Source organism: Carya illinoinensis, chromosome 6 (assembly GCF_018687715.1).
Source record: "Carya illinoinensis cultivar Pawnee chromosome 6, C.illinoinensisPawnee_v1, whole genome shotgun sequence".
NCBI lineage: Eukaryota > Viridiplantae > Streptophyta > Magnoliopsida > Fagales > Juglandaceae > Carya > Carya illinoinensis.
In genome coordinates, this window is record NC_056757.1 from 23,555,896 (window position 1) to 23,571,761 (window position 15,866).

The following is a 15,866-nucleotide window of genomic DNA, read 5'->3' on the forward strand; positions in this document are numbered from 1 at the left end:
TGAGACTTGGCGCATCATTAGTTTTTTCTATGAAGGTTTAACATCTCAAATGCATCAGTTTGTAGAAATGATGTGTAACGGTGATTTTTTAAATAAAGATCCTGATGACGCTTGGGACTATTTTGACCAGTTAGCTGAAAATGCCCAATCTTGGGATAACACAGATCGTTCTGATCGGTCAAATAAGCCCAAACTCAGTGCCATGTCTCAAGAATGTATGTATGTTCTTAAAGGAAATGATGATGTGAATGCTAGGATAGCAAGTCTGACAAGAAAAGTCGAAGCCATGGAACTTAAGAAGGTAAATTCGGCTAAAGCCATTGAAAAAGAAGAAGAAAATTGTGGCACTTGTGAGATTAGTGGACACCTAACTCAGGATTGTCCAACAATCCCTGCTTTTAAAGAGGTGTTGCACAAACAAGAAAATGTCATGAATTCTTATAGGAGACCATTTTCTTCCCCTTATTCGGAAACATATAATCCTGGATGGAGAAATCACCCCAATTTTAGTTGGAGGAATGAGTCTAATTCAAATCAAAGTCCTCAAGGGCCATCTTCTTCTACTCCTTATGTGCCTCCACATAAGAAAACCCTTGAGGAGACATTACAAAATTTTATGCAAGGACAAGCCAATATCAACACTCAGACAATGTAGGCCATTACTGAGATGAGAAGTTCTATTAGCGACTTGACCTCTGCATTGCATGCTCAAGAAAAGGGTAAGTTTCCTGCTCAACCTCAGCTGAATCCCAAAGGTAAATTTGAGGTAAGAAATTCAAATCCTTCTGATTCAAAATTTGAACATGCCAAGTCCATCACCACTCTACGCAGTGGAAAAATAGTTGATAAGAGTATTTCAACAACGAAAGTTGATGAGACCAACAACTCTTTAAATTCCAAGAGTGATGGTGAACTTGAGAAGGTTGAATTAGATATGCCTGTGAAAGCCCCAATACCTGCCCCATTTCCCCAAATATTGCAACATTCTCACAAGTTGGTTCAAAATGTTGATATTCTTGAAATTTTTAAACAAGTAAAAATCAACATTCCTTTGTTGGATGCAATCAAACAAATTCCATCGTATGCTAAATTTTTGAAAGATTTGTGCACAGTGAAGAGTACGATGAAGGTGCAGAAGAAGGCTTTTCTCACTGAGCAGGTAAGCGCCATCCTCCAAAACAATTCTACACCAAAGTACAAAGACCCGGGTTGTCCAACAATTTCCTGCGTGATTGAAAATTTTAAAATTGAAAAAGCTTTACTTGACCTTAGAGCTAGTGTTAACCTCCTACCCTACTCGGTATATGAGCAGTTGGGTCTTGGTGAGCTTAAACCCACCAAGGTAATACTCCAACTTGTTGACCGTTCAATTAAAATACTGAGAGGGATAGTTGAGGATGTGCTAGTTCAAGTAAGAAAATTTTATTTCCCAGTGGATTTCATTGTTTTGGACATAGAACCTGTCTTTGATATTTGCACTCAAATTCCTATCATTTTGGGTAGGCCGTTCCTTGCGACCTCAAATGCTTTAATAAAGTGCATGAGTGGTGTGATGATAATTTCTTTTGGCAACATGACTTTGGAGTTGAATATTTTTAATATTTGTAAACAACCTAGTGATGATGATGATGTGTAGGAAGTAAATCTGATCCAAACTCTTGTTCAAAATAAATTTGATTTGTCAAGTTTTTCTGACCCTCTTGAGGCTTGTTTGGTTCATGGTACAAATTTTGATGATGATTCTATGCTTGCATCTATGAATTTTTTGCTAGAATCTACTCCTGTAATGGACACTGATAAATGGAGAACATGTTTTGAGGAATTACCGCCTCATGATGTCGTGTCTCTCCCTTCAAGTGTGCAAACACCAAAACTCGACTTGAAACCTCTACCTGCTAATCTCAAATATGTATTTTTAGGCCAAGCAGAGACATTACCAGTGGTCATTTCATCAAAACTGGATGAAATTCAGGAGAAAAAATTGATTGGTGTTCTCATTGAACACAAAGAAGCAATAGGATGGACCATAGTTGATATCAAAGGTATCAGCCCTTTGATTTGTACCCATAGGATTTATCTAGAGGACAATTCTAAACCCTCTAGAGAAATGCAGCGTAGACTAAACCCCAACATGAAAGAGGTTGTTAGAGCAGAGGTGTTAAAACTTCTGGATGTAGGGATCATTTACCCTATTTCTGACAGCAAATGGGCTAGTCCCACGCAGGTGGTACCCAAGAAATCTAGTGTGACTGTAGTTAAGAATGCTGATAATGAATTGATCCCAACTAGAGTTGCTACTGGTTGGCGTATGTGCATTGACTACAGAAAACTGAATTCTGTCACCAGAAATGATCATTTTCCCCTACCATTCATGGATCAAATCATTGAACGTGTAGCGGGCCATAAATTCTATTGCTTCCTAGATGGTTATTCTGGATATAACCAAATTGAGATTGCTCCTGAAGATCAAGGAAAGACCACTTTTACATGTCCATTTGATACCTTTGCATATCGAAGGATGCCATTAGGACTTTGTAATGCTCCTGCTATATTTCAACGATGCATGATGAGCATATTCAGTGACATGGTAGAGCGTTTCATTGAAATATTCATGGATGATTTTTCTATTTTTGGTGATTCATTTGATGAATGTTTGACTCATTTGGAAAGAGTTCTGATTAGATGCAAAGAAAAGAATTTGATTTTAAACTGGGAGAAGTGTCATTTTATGGTCATTCAAGGGATTGTTCTTGGTCACATTGTTTCTTCTCAAGGTTTTGAAGTGGACAAGGCCAAAATTGAATTAATTTCTAAATTGCCCATCTCAAAGAACATCAGGGATATCAGATCTTTTCTAGGTCATGCAGGTTTTTACAGGAGGTTCATTAAAGGCTTTTAGCATAATTTCTAGACCTTTGTGCAATTTATTGTCAAAGGACAATTATTTTGTGTGGACTGATGATTGTGAGTTAGTTTTTACAAAGCTAAAAGGTATGTTGATTTCAGCCCCAATTATGCGATCACCTGATTGGAATTTACCATTTGAGATTATGTGTAATGCTAGTGATTATGCTGTTGGAGCTGTGTTGAGCCAACGTAAGGACAAAAAGCCTTATGTTATTTATTATGCAAGTAGAACTTTAAACAGTGCTCAAATGAATTATTCAACAACTGAAAAGGAGCTACTTGCAGTAATTTTTGCACTTGACAAATTTCGCTCTTATTTGATTGGATCTCAAATTGTCATCTTTACTGATCATGCTGCGTTAAAGTACCTTTTAACGAAAAAAGATGCAAAGCCCAGGTTGCTTAGATGGATCCTTTTGCTGCAAGAATTTGATCTGATAATCAAAGATAATAAAGGAGTTGAGAATGTTGTTGCTGATCATCTGTCTAGACTTGTTCTTTCAGATTCCATAGAGACAGTTCCTATTAAAGACACATTTTCAAATGAGCAACTTTTTGGTATATCTCAAGTGCCATGGTACGCTGACATTGCTAATTTTCTTGCTACAGGTGAAATTCCTCACATTTGGACTCAACAAGATAAGAGGAAATTTTTTGTGGAGGTAAGAAAATTCTTTTGGGATGATCCATATCTGTTCAAATATTGCCCAGATCAGATAATTAGACGATGTGTTCCCAATAATGAATTTCAAAGCGTGATAGCTTTTTGTCATTCTGGGGCATGTGGTGGCCATTTTTCTGAAAAGAAAACTGCTTTTAAAATTTTGCAATGTGGTTTCTATTGGCCTACCATTTTCAAGGACACCCATGAATTTTGTAAAACTTGTGAGCGTTGTCAAAAGTTGGGAGGGATTACCCGCCAGAGTATGATGCCATTAAATCCAATCTTGGTTGTTGAAATATTTGATTGTTGGGGCATTGACTTCATGGGACCCTTCCCAGTTTCTTTTGGCAATCTCTACATTTTGGTAGCTGTGGATTATGTGTCCAAATAGATTGAGACTGCAAAAACAATGACCACAGAGTGGTACTGAAATTTTTGAAAGAAAATATTTTATCAAGGTTTGGAACACCTCGAGCCATTATCAGTGATGGGGGCAAACATTTTTGTAATAAGCCTTTCGAGACCTTAATGCGAAAATATGGTATTACTCATAAGGTTCCTACCCCTTATCATCCACAAACAAGTGGCCAAGTTGAGGTATCTAATCGGAAGATCAAAAAAATTTTAGAAAAGACGGTTAACCTAAGTTGCAAATATTGGTCTTTACGACTGACTGACGCACTTTGGGCATACCGTACTGCTTTTAAAACCCCGATTGGTATGTCCCCATATCGACTCATTTTTTGAAAGGCATGTCACTTACCTATGGAATTGGAACACAAAGCTTACTGGGCACTCAAGCAATTTAATTTTGATATGGATAAAGCTTGCTCTCTTCGTAAGTTTCAGCTTAATGAGTTAGAAGAAATCAGGAATGAAACTTACGAAAACTCTCGTATTGCCAAGGAGAGAATGAAAATTTTTCATTATAAAAATATTTTTTGAAAATCTTTTGAGCCTTCACAAAAAGTTTTGTTGTATAATTCAAGACTCCATTTATTTCCTGGCAAGCTTCGATCCCGATGGATCGGCCCCTTTGTTGTAAAAATTGTTTATCCTTTTGGGGCCATTGAGATAGAAAATCCAGAAAATGGTAATGTTTTTAAAGTTAATGGACAAAGGTTGAAACCATTATTGGATGATTTTACTCCAACGGTTGAGTCAACTACCACTACAAAAAAAATCAAATTTGCCGGCGTTGGTTATACGCCGGCAACTATCCAAAAAAACGCCGCTAATTAATTCGCGGCGTTTCTTTAACGGCGCAACCGTCCGCCGCTAGTGGAGGGTCGCTATTTTCATTATTCCGGCATTTGCACAAACGCCAGTAGTTGTAAATCTCATTAGTGGCATTTGTATCAAGTTAGCGGCATTTCTTGAAACGCCACCACAGTACCTATATTAACAGCGTTTCTCGAAACGCCGCCACTTTATCGTTACCATCCTTAGCATATACTAGCGGCGTTACCATAAACGCCGCTGCTACTACATTGTCGACACATCATATAAATTGATGGCATTTATTTAAATGCCACTAATAGTACATTGGCGGCGGCACATTAAATTTGTTAACGGCATTTATATGACCGCCACTACTTTTTAAAATAGCGGCGTTATGATAAATGCCGCTACTACTAATTTGCCAACGCATCATATAAATTGACGACATTTATTTAAATGCCACTAATAATATGTTGGCGGCGGCACATTGAATACTTTAATGGCGTTTATCTTAACGCCACCAATGACCTAATTTAATGGCGGTTATTTAAACGCTGCTACAAGTAAACTACCAGCTCGTCATATAATTTGGCGGCATTTCTTTAAATGCCACTAATAATACTTTGTCAAATTTATTAACGACGTTTATCTAAACAATGCCAATTTTTAAAATAACGGCATTAACATAAACGCCGCCATATTACGTTGTCAGCGAATCATATAAATTAGCGACATTTATTAAAAAGCCACTAATAATACGTTAGCGGCAAATTGAATTTATTAACGGTGTTTATCTAAACGCCACCATGAGTTTTCTTTTTTGTATTGCAATTTATTATAAATGCCGGCACATTTTTTAAATTAATAACATTAATATAAACACCACTACAAATATATTATCAGTGCTTTGCATTAATTAACAAAATTTAGGACATACCAATAATATGATATCCCACAATAAAAAAAATATAATATATTAATTAATAATAAATATGATATAATGGGCCACTATTCATATAATAAAAAAATTACAAATCAAAGCACATAAAAATTTCCCATGGATAATTCTTCTTCTTCACGTTTTGTTTGTCATTAGCTTTAGGAGCATTTCTTTCATAGGTAGTTCTTCACATTTATCCAATAGTTCTTTGAAATTGTGGTGCAATTGTTGAGCCTGAAAAATATCAAAAAATCATACTAAATTAATAGAGAGAATAATATGTTTTAAAGAAATAATACATGTTGAAACAAGATGTGATAATCATGGGAGTAATATTTTTAACCTCCATGTTACTAGATAACTAGACAATGAGTTATGTAATCTTCCTTTTACATTTTTTTCAATCCCTTGTCTATGCTTTGACCACACAGCTGGACAAAGTGAGTGCATTCTACAAATTAAATAAATAAAGAAATGAGTACAAACTAAAGGAGGGAAAATCTGGAGAAGCATCAAAATACAATCCCTTCATATCGCAAATTAAGCCACAACAATAGCACCATGGTAATGAATCATAGGGAAAGGCCACATAGTAGTAGAGGAAATGAGAAGCCACTGAATCCATTAATGTCATAATTTAATTCATCACAAATTAAATTGTTTATATATAGACATTAAAATAAACTGAAAATCTTGTTCCCCCAAAACCCAAATGTCTCATAGCATGTAAAGACAAATGATATTTACAATTCTAAGGAGTACATGCACATCCACAAGCATGTAGGGTTCTCTCTCTCTCTCTCTCTCTCTCTCTCTCTCTCTCTCTCTCTCTCTCTCTCTCTCTCTCTCTCTCTCTCTCTCTCTCTCTCTCTCTCTCTCTCTCTCTCTCTCTCTCTCTCTCTCTCTCTCTCTCTCTCTCTCTCTCTCTCTCTCTCTCTCTCTCTCTCGTAAATAAAAAGCCTTGCAATTATTTTCTATATATCCTCTCTTCACATCTTTATTTCCAAGTGAATTAATTTCCGATTGTTACATTTAATATTGTTGTAAAATAGATTTGCGATTGCAATATATATAAATATATATATATATATATATATATATATATATACTGTGTGTGTAGATATAAGTGTTAAAAGTTAAAATAATCTCTGTAATTTGTCATTGTGACATATTTATAATGTCCATATTCTATTTTTGAACTTTTTACTCTATATAAATTACCTTCAATTAGTTCCTCCATAAGGAGAAATATGATATCGTTTATTTTTTTTAAAGTTAACTATGTATATATGTACTGTGTGTTTGGCCCCTTAAAGCTAAAGTTCTAATTCCGTCTAAAACTCTTTAGCTCGAATCGAAACTTACAAAAATAATAGTAAAAATAAAAATAAAAAACTCTTTGGCCCTCTAGAAAAATATAAATTGCTACTTATCCTAATTCCTTAAAATGTGAAAAGGCTCTTCTAACTACTCCACTTAAAATCTTTGAATCTCCACAAAATTAAGAAAAATAAAGATATCTTAATTATTATTTTATTAAATCCGAAAACAATGTTCTCTAAGAGCCAAGAAATAATATTTTTATATATATGCATAAATAAATATATATGTGATCCAAAAAATTCCAAAAATATGAATATATATAATTAAAGCCAAGAATTTTGGCCTCTCGGCTCTCACCATACGCAAATATATTTGTAGCTTGGTATGACAGTTCAGAAACAAGTAGAGAAATAGATCTAACCATCCCCTAAAAATAATAAAAATAATGACAGTTTGGAAACAATGGAGCAAATAATAAAAAACTGACTAACCATCCCTAAAAAATCACTATTGTACTGAGCGAGAATACAAAACAAAAGAGTCCAAAACCAATCCAAATAAAAGACTACCATGAAGAAATAAAAAAGAACCTGCAACGTGCAACAAATTAGACCACACACAGAAATAAAGATATGAAATAAAATAACCAAAAGACAAACTTACTAAAGACAAACCTATGGGATACGCATATGAGGAAGATCAATCTTTGAAGAAGACCTCTAAGCAGAGTCGTTTGCAGAGCATCATATTCTATTCTTGTCAGAGGCGTCCTGTGCAGCAGCAGCAACCAGCGGGCCAGTGGCTTCAGGGCAGTGCGTTTTCAGTCAAAAAGCTCTGTTTTTGGGCAGCAAAATAGAGCATCATGTGTTGGTCGTTCCTACTCGCAGGTGGCTGTCGTGCGTTCACAAATGGCCGGTAGATGCTAGAAGGAACATAATGTTCTGATTTGGTGCATGAAAACAGGGGCTCTAAGCAGCGGTCTTCCCATGATGCACTAGTGGCTGGGCACTAACGGTGACACGAGATTGGAGGTTGCTTTCGGACGGTGTGGAGTGCAAGGAGAAGTTGCGATGGTGACAGTGAGAAATATAGATGGAGGCTGGTTTCGAACGGTGTGGGAGGAATATTTCGAACGGCTCTAAGAAGACCTCTAAGAAGGAATAAGATCAAGAGGAATGTTTGCAGCGTTTAACGCCGTATGTGGGAGGGAAATTTAAATTTTATAAAAGTTTGAGGTGAGCTAAAGGCGCCAACTTAGTTTTTGTTTTGACAGAAATTAGATGTGTGGGTGTACAAATATTTGAGGTGGGCTGTTTCCATGGTTTTACGTTGGTTGGGAGGGAGGGACGAGTTGTAGCGGGTTGGTTAATTAGCAGTGAGAGGGAAATTCAAGTTTTCTGAAAATTTGACAAAAATTGAAGTTGGCGCTCAAGTTTGGAAGACCCGTTTTTGTTGTGGGAAAATTTTGAGGGAACTCATATATGGCTATATATATGCACACATGATGCCCCACGTTTATTAGACTTAATACCAACCGAACTACTCATATGTTAGGATTGGTTTACTTTGTCTTTACTGTTGGTTTCGAATAATAAATCTGGTGGCATATTTCTTTGGTCAAGTTTATGTATCTTTTGAATGTGAATTATAATTAGTTTAAGAGATAAGTCGATATATATATAAGGCAATTTTTAATATATTGAATGTGATTTAATTAAAAAAATGATACTTCAAAGTGAGAAAACGTGTTTTTACCACATTTATTATTATTATAAGACTAATTCCTCGCCATATTATTATTAAAATATGACATTACAATTTGCGTGGGTAATATAAAATAGAAATTATTCATCATCATGATCGGAAGATTCACAAAATAAACTCAACACATGATCAACAAATATATATTAAACTGGATTAAAGAGTTAATTAAAGTGTCATTCAGTTCTTCTTTCTTTTTCGGAAAATACCCTTTCGATTGTGAAGAATTCTGGAATCCTATCCAAAAGAGACGTGAGACAGCACTATGTTCACCCATCAAAATGTTTAGGTTGTGTTCTTTCCAACATATATATAATATGGCCAAATGTGTATAATGTTGTAACTATAATTCCTATACTTTAATCGAAAGCATTAGCATTTATATCAGAGCTTTATTTCTGTTCTTCCATGTAATTATAATTTTCTTCATTTCAATTATAAAAATCTTGTACGTAGTTTTGGTAATGTGTTTGTGGTTTTCTCAACTCATGCATGCGCGCCTTTCTAGTTTTATTAATACTAATGAATTCATAAACATTATTACATTTTGGAGAATATTATTTAAGAGCTTGTAATAATTAAGTTATGATTATTAATTAATTATAAATTTATGAGGCTTTGCATTTGACATACAAACGTTTTTGTTTTTTTAATAAGAAGAGCAAGGACTAGGAGAAAGAAAAAACAAGGTGCTCAAACAAAGTTTGACGATCAAGTAAAAGTTATGTTTTTCCTTCCAAACATTAAGCAAATAGCCTATGGAATTCAAGTTAATGTCAAACATATAAACTCCTCACTCGAGGAGTTGTTAGCCATCTGGCATGAGTATCATTAAGTTGATCATATGGTCAAATTTTCTTAAATAGCTGTAAATGTCCCTGTAATAGTCCTGCCCAAGTCGGGGAATGTCTCAGAGCCAGGAAGAGGTTTCACCTTGCCCGTTCGATCAACTTCAAGTGGTTACTTTAACAGGTGGCCCTTCATTTCTGTTACCTCATTAGCTGCATATTGTCTCCAGTTGCGCTTGCTCATGGACCGTACCTATCTCACACATTAATCAAGGCTCTTTGGTTGCTTGAAACATTCTTCGATTGCCCCGACATGCTTTGCCCATAATGACATTCTATATCCATAGATTTGCTGAGCCTATTAATTGAGGGGGTCTAACGCACGCATTAGCGAATTGTAAAGTGACTTTATACTAGGGGTGCTACCCGCATGGTGCGGGGCGGGGGCATGATCCCCTCTCTGCTACCGGGGGGTACTGGGGTTGAAACCACACCCCACCTCGTGCGCCCCCCGCTCAACCCAAATTATAATATAATTTAAATTATAAATTAAAATTTATACATTAAAAAAAATATAAACTTATTAGAGTTGTATTATAGGATTAACTTGAATTCAACTTCAAGTTTTTAACAAATTTTATATATCTATACTCAACCCTGCCCCGCGCGCCCCGCACTCAATCCAATGTCTTATAATTTTTTAGACCCAAATTATAATATAATTAAAATTATAAATTAAAATTTATACATTTAAAAAAATATAAACTTATTAGAGTTGTATTTTGAATTAACTTGAATTCAACTTCAAGTTTTTAACAGATTTTATATAAATTAATATATTCAACCCGCCCCGCGCACCCCCTACTCAACCTAATGTCTAAAAATTTTTTAGACCCAAATTATAATATAATTTAAATTATAAATTAAAATTTATACATTTAAAAAATTATAAATTTATTAGAGTTATATTTTGAATTAACTTGAATTCAACTTCAAGTTTTTAACAAATTATATATATCTATATTCAACCCCGCCCCGCGTGCCCCACGCTTAACCCAATGTCTTGGTATTTTTTAGACCCAAATTATAATATAAATAAAATTATAAATTAAAATTTATACATTTAAAAAAATATAAACTTATTAGAGTTGTATTTTGAATTAACTTGAATTCAACTTCAAGTTTTTAACAAATTTTATATAAACTAATATATTCAACCCCGCCCCGTGTGCCCCCCCCCCCCCCCCCGCTCAACCCAATGTCTAAAACTTTTTTAGACCCAAATTATAATATAAATAAAATTATAAATTAAAATTTATACATTTAAAAAAATATAAACTTATTAGAGTTGTATTATAGGATTAACTTGAATTCAACTTCAAGTTTTTAACAAATTTTATATAAACTAATATATTCAACCCTGTCCTGCACGCCCCGCGCTCAACCCAATGCCTTATAATTTTTTAGACCCAAATTATAATATAAATAAAATTATAAATTAAAATTTATACATTTAAAAAAATATGAACTTATTAGAGTTGTATTTTGAATTAACTTGAATTCAATTTCAAGTTTTTAACAAATTTTATATAAACTAATATATTCAACCCCGCCCCGCGCGCCCCCTGCTCAACCCAATGTCTAAAACTTTTTTAGACCCAAATTATAATATAATTAAAATGATAAATTAAAATTTATACATTTAAAAAAATATAAACTTATTAGAGTTGTATTATAGGATTAACTTGAATTCAACTTGAAGTTTTTAACAAATTTTATATAAACTAATATATTCAACCCCGCCCCACGCGCCCTCCGCTCAACCCAATGTCTTGGTATTTTTTAGACCCAAATTATAATATAATTTAAATTATAAATTAAAATTTATACATTTAAAAAATTATAAATTTATTAGAGTTGTATTTTGAATTAACTTGAATTCAACTTCAAGTTTTTAACAAATTTTATATATCTACAATTTTTATTAATGTAGTTTATGATAAAACCTTGGGTTTGATAATTAGTACTTTAAAAATCTTTTTATACTTGAGATAATCTTTAAATAAGTTGGATTATTATTTTTGAGTTTGAATTGAGGTCCAAAATTCAAGATATTAGAACCTATCTATTTATTTGTTTTCATCACTTTATTTTCACGGTTGCACAAGTTCACACACAACCCCATAGACTCCATGCACGCTTATATCTCTTTCATCCCTAGGGTTTTAATATTTTGGTTCCTACATATACTACGGAAGAAACCTCAAGCCGGCGCAATATACCTCTACACACAAGTCCCCACGGTTGCACAAGTTTGAGTTGCAGAACAATCCTTCCTCCTTCCACAGCCACGCAAAACCATAGCACAACCCTTCCTTTTTGCCAAGCACGGTAAGCTTCATCATATCTTTCCATTTGTTTCTCTTTATCGGTTTATCTCTCTCTCTCTCCGTTTGGTAATGGACATTCAACGTAGAGGCCGTTGGCCAATGCTGTACGTAAAGTATGGTTGTGGTGTATGCTTCAACGTAGAGGTCGTTTCTCTCCATCTCTGCTTTGCTGTAGTTCTAATAGATTTGCTTGAACGAACAAGAATCATGTTAGTTATCATGTTCATGTGATGACAAGGGATATTGTTAAGACACTTGGGTATAGATAGCATGTTCAAAGTGTTTTAGCAGCCAAAAGGGGTGATTTGGACATCGTTTTGCGTCGGCTCTCTCTTCAGCTGACTGAAACTTGGAGGTGATCCCTTTCCTACTTCAAATTGCTACTTTTACCTTTTATATATTTTTATCTCAAAAAAAAAAAAAAAGATCCAAGTGTTTTTGGGTTCATGCTGAAGATTTTTGTGCATAATACATGATAACTAAATATGCATTGAACCGTGTAATATATTAGTATGCATATATTTTCCCTATAAAATATTGGTAAAAAGAGTAATTTCTTAAAGATTGGGCTTACTTTTTCTATCAATTGAGTGCTCCTGACGTTCTTGTAAAAACAGATTTCTTTCTTGTGACAAATTGGTTTAATAGCAATTCTCACCCTCTCTCTCTCTGTTTGGTAATGGACATTCAACGTAGAGGCCGTTGGCCAATGCTATACGTAAAGTATGGTTGTGGTGTATGCTTCAACATAGAGGCCGTTTCTTTAGGCAGTTTCTCCGTAAAGTATGTTGTACGTAAAAGAAAACTATGCATATATATTACTAGTTCTTTTAGTTTAGTAAATATTAACTCTGTGTGTGTGTGTGTATATATATATTAGAAATTTTGAACCAATACACCGAGATAATATGTAGGTAATGGTGCTTCAACGTAGAGGCCGTTTCTCTGTAAAGTATGCTGTACGTAAAAAAAAACTATGCATATATATTACTAGTTCTTTTAGTTTAGTATATATTAACTCTGTGTGTGTGTGTGTGTGTATATATATTAGAAATTTTGAACCAATACACCGAGATAATATGTAGGTAAAGTATTCTTCAACGTAGAGGCCGTTTCTCCGTAAAGTATGTTGTACGTAAAAGAAAACTATGCATATATATTACTAGTTCTTTTAGTTTAGTAAATATTAACTCTGTGTGTGTGTGTGTATATATATATATATATTAGAAATTTTGAACCAATACACCGAGCTAATATGTAGGTAATGGTCTCCCTGACATTCAGGATGTGCAATACTCAATTTACGGAGAAAATGCAATATTTAGAATGTTTTTGATTGGGTGGAAGCTAATATTCAGGATGTGCAATACCCCATCTATGCATTAGTATGGATTTTTGTGTTGGATTTTTGTGTTGTATTTTTGGGTGTTTGAATTTTTAGTAGTCTAATTACTTGTAAGGGATAACCTAGAAACAAAGGAAAACTATGGGAAAAAATCAAGGAATGATCAATAAAAAATTACTATGGGGGCGAAACGATCAATAAAAATTATAATGGTTCTAATAAAAATAATAATGGTTGATTCTTTTTTTTTTTAAAAAAAATAATAAAAAAAATCAAAGGATAATAATGGTTCTTTTTTTTTTTTAAATAATTACTTGATATATGACGCTGTGTTATCTCCATTTGTTATTTAATACATAATAGAGAAAACTAATATATGCTCAGAGAGAAAAAATAAAAAAGCAACAAAATAAAAAATAGGATGATTGGCACTCTATCAGCGCGCACACGAGAATCTGGACTTGGATACGAGAAGATCTTAGTATGTCCAAATGGTTGTATGTTATTTTGGAAGGACAATGAGAATGTGGAAACATGTGTGGTATGCGGAGCGTCAAAGTGGAAGCAAAAAGAGTCTATGGATGATATGTCTAAAAAAGGTAAAAGAAGTCCAGCAAAAATATTAAGGTGGTTTCCGTTGAAAACAAGGTTGCAAAGGCTTTTTATGTCATCGAAGACTTCTGCACAAATGAAATGGCATGCTATAGGCCGCACAAATGATGGGTTATTAAGGCATCCAGCAGATGGAATGGCCTGGAAAACGTTTGATGCACAACATGATGATTTTACCTCTGACCCCCGCAATGTTAGGCTTGGTTTATCTGCAGATGGCTTTAATCCTTTTGGGAACATGAGTATTTCTTATAGTACTTGGCCGGTTATGTTGGTACCTTACAATTTACCTCCTTGGATGTGCATGAAACGATCAAGTTTCATGCTATCGTTGATTATACCGGGACCATCATCACCTTCAATGAATATAGATGTATACTTAGAGCCTCTGATATCAGAATTAAAGGAATTATGGGAGGTTGGAGCACCAACCTATGATATTTGCTCTAGAGAGATCTTTACAATGCGCGTAGCTTTAACGTGGACGATAAATAATTTTCCTGCGTATGGTGATTTTTCTGGGTGGAGTACCAAAGGTCGTTTAGCATGTCCTATTTGTATGGGTAAGACACGATCTAGATGGCTGAAATATGGAAAAAAGTTTTCCTATATGGGGCATAGACGATTCTTACCAAGTAATCATAGGTGGAGAATGATGGCAAAGACATTTGATGGTACACGAGAAATTGATCCTTCTCCTACTATGCCAACACCTGATGAAATCTTGGAACAATTAGATGATTTAAATTGCAATGATAGAACAGATCGTAAAAGAAAAAGAGTTGTGGGGTCGACTAGTGTTAAAGAACACTCATGGTAACAGTGCGCACATTTTTACAAAGATTTGGTAGCTAATAGCGAGAAGTAATAAGTTGGTTCCAATAATTTACAAAGATTGGAGATCAGTGCCTAATACCGTGAAGGAGGAAGCGTGGGGTCTTATAAATGTATGATTTTTTATAACATCATATTAAAACATTATTAATAATTAATAGGTATATTTTGAAATTTGTTTTTAGAAAGCTACTCACACACTTTTGTAAATTTATTTTGACTGTAGGGCAAGTTTAAAGTTCCTGATGACAAATTGGATGTATTCAAAAAATGGATACTAAAGGACTTGGGGAAGAAATGGAAAGAGTACAAGCATGAGTTGAAAAAAAAGTTACTTAATGAAAATGACACATCTGCAGCACAAGTTGTGGCAAGGGCAAGTCCCGATATGGTGGACTTAAAAACTGGCAGAGTTGGCCAATCTTTGGTTTGATCCAGAATATATGGTAACAGTGCGCACATTTTTGTTATATATTTATAAAGTCAACCAGCTAGTTATTTCCATAATTCTCATAATCTTTGTGATATTGTAGTCAAAATGTAATAAAAAGAAAGAGTGTCGTACGAAGCGGGTGATTGTTCACAGCGGAGGATCGAAAAGTTTAGCAAGATATGCCCATGATGTGGTATTTATTTAATTAATATTTATTTATTGTTGAATATTTGTTAGTTCTTTGTTTTCGATATATGTGTTTAATCTAAAATATTGGAAGCAGAAAAAATCAACTGGGGCATTGCCAAGTCGAGCCCAGTTGTTTGTCAAGACCCATAAGAAAAAGGATGGCACACACTACAATGATGAAACGAGAAAGAAAGTGGTATGTTTATTTTCAAATTTATTACTTTTTAATTTTAATGGATTTATAAGATGGAGAATAATGTGTATTTTTAATTGTCTATTACAGGTTGAGATGGAGGAACTTTTAACACAGGACACAAATCCTATAAAAATGGGGTCTGGAGGAACCATGACTTGGAAATCAGATAATGTTTATTCGAAAGTTATGGGCCTAGAATGGCCTGGACGTGTGCGCGGTTTGGGGTTTGGGCCAACTCCTACAAGGCAAACTTCTCAACATTC

The 15,866-nt window shown here is 34.3% G+C and overlaps 1 long non-coding RNA gene across 1 annotated transcript; it reads left to right on the forward strand.

Annotated features, from left to right (window-relative positions):
• The first annotated feature begins 11,858 nt into the window (after positions 1-11,858).
• Positions 11,859-15,506, forward strand: LOC122312499. Its single transcript, XR_006243198.1, has 3 exons — positions 11,859-11,995; positions 15,012-15,231; positions 15,319-15,506. It is a non-coding gene; the product is annotated as an uncharacterized LOC122312499 (long non-coding RNA).
• The last annotated feature ends 360 nt before the right edge of the window (positions 15,507-15,866 follow it).